We start from the raw sequence: 1,767 nt of genomic DNA, 5'->3' as shown, positions 1-1,767 counted from the left end.
ACAAAAGCCATTCATATTGAATTGGTCACGGACTTAACAAGTGAGGCTTTTATCGCATCACTTAGACGATTTACAGCTAGACGGGGAACTCCGTCTCATCTCTATTCTGATAATGCCACTAATTTTGTGGCTTCTCAAAAAGAACTAATAAAATTTTATAATTTCTTGCAAAATTCTGAAAATTAGTTAATTGCATTGTGTTCAAAAGAGAACATTACATGGCACTTTATTCCTCCTAACAGCCCTAATTTCGGTGGTTTGTGGGAATCAAACATTAAAGCAATAAAAAATCATTTGTACAAGGTAATCGGTGATTCCGTTCTTACTTATGAAGAATATTTAACACTATTAGTACAGATTGAAGCTGTCCTTAATTCAAGACCATTGCATCCAATGTCTTCAGAGCCTAACGATTTAACCCCTCTTACCCCATCCCACCTATTGATTACACCACCTCTACTCAACGATGTGAAAACCAATCGGCTGTCCAGATTTCAAATGCTGCAACAAATCAACCAGAGCTTCTGGAAGCGATGGTCTTCATCGTATGTTGCAAATTTACAAAGACGGGTCAAATGGAAAGCGAAAGGTTCAACGCTCAAACTGGGGACAATGGTTGTTCTGAAGAACGACAACCTTCCTCTTTGCAGATGGTTATTAGGAAGAATAATCAAGGTGCATCCAGGACTTGACGGCGAAGTACGAGTAGTGTCTGTTAAAACGCAACACGGTACATTTAAACGTGCCATTACTAAAGTGTGTCCGCTTCCAATGCCTAGTGAACAGTGTACCTTTTAAGAAAAGTTTTGAGCAGTTGCTCAAAAGGGGGGAGTATGTTTAGTTTAGAACAGGGAATATTGAAATTATATTGTTGTAAGAGCTGCCAGCATGTTGGCACCACTTTTCACGCAGATGTCTGTCAATGCACTTCATGTAAAGCGCATTGTGAATTGTCAGCGCATTATTCGATTATCGCTGCACCGACATCCATCAGATCAGCTAATTGTTACCACGTGTTTCGTATTTTTCAATAAATAAAGTTAGCGCCTATTTATTGTTTTCTTCATAAAAAATATAACTACAGTCCACTATATTGAAGAGATGTGTGCAAACATCCGAACACCTTCGAAAACATGCTTATCGCAAAATAGAAAGCAACCAAAATTAAACTGCTAAAAATAAAAAAATACAGATAATAGTTTTACATTAATAGACGAATAATTAGGTTCAGACAACCTTACTTGACTCTTATGCGAAAATTTTTCGTGTGTGGTTTTCTCACTGGATCTGGAGATCTGGTGATTCCTAGCATCTTCAATGCTTCAAGTCCACAACAGCGACATTACCTGTAGTATAGAACACGAAATAATAAAATAATCAAACGTATTTAATTTAAACATCAACATACCTTTACATTTTTGCCGTATCTCATGCGAACATTTTTCGTGTGTGGTTTTCTCACGTGATCCCTAGCGTCTTCAATGCTTCAAGTCCAGAACAGCGGTATCACCTGTATGTTTAGAACAAGAAATAATAAAATAATCAAATGTATTTAATTTAAACACCAACATACCTTTCCATGTTTGCGGGGTTTTAAGCCATAATTATACCGTAATTTCCGTCTTGAAGACACATCCTAACACTGAGGCACAAGCACGGTTTTTATATTTTTACTCATATTTATTTTTCGCATCGATTAATATGGATTTTTAATATTCTCAAGTTTTCGAAAAACACGTGATGCACGTAACCAGAGATAAACATAGA

At 36.6% G+C, this 1,767-nt stretch overlaps 1 protein-coding gene and 2 long non-coding RNA genes across 4 annotated transcripts in view; 2 read left to right on the top strand and 1 right to left on the bottom strand.

Moving 5' to 3' along the window:
• LOC125502846 overlaps window positions 1-1,050 on the top strand; it is a 5,496-nt gene extending 4,446 nt beyond the window's left edge. The window contains exon 2 of the long non-coding RNA XR_007280567.1: window positions 492-1,050. This is a non-coding gene — a long non-coding RNA (uncharacterized LOC125502846). The remainder of the gene's footprint in view (window positions 1-491) is intronic.
• Window positions 1-1,767, top strand: part of LOC109541242 (cytochrome P450 6k1) — a 23,008-nt gene that overhangs the window by 12,609 nt on the left and 8,632 nt on the right. The gene's annotated exons all lie outside the window — the stretch shown is intronic.
• LOC125502844 lies at window positions 1,036-1,489 on the bottom strand. The gene is made up of 2 exons (XR_007280561.1): window positions 1,409-1,489; window positions 1,036-1,346 (listed from the first exon to the last, which is right to left on the bottom strand). It is a non-coding gene; the product is annotated as an uncharacterized LOC125502844 (long non-coding RNA).

This window comes from Dendroctonus ponderosae, unplaced genomic scaffold, assembly GCF_020466585.1.
Source record: "Dendroctonus ponderosae isolate FM_Combo_2020 unplaced genomic scaffold, Dpon_F_20191213v2 Dpon_F_20191213_1, whole genome shotgun sequence".
NCBI classification, from domain to species: domain Eukaryota; kingdom Metazoa; phylum Arthropoda; class Insecta; order Coleoptera; family Curculionidae; genus Dendroctonus; species Dendroctonus ponderosae.
The sequence above is the reverse complement of the archived record's forward strand: the minus strand, read 5'-3'. Positions and strand labels throughout refer to the sequence as shown.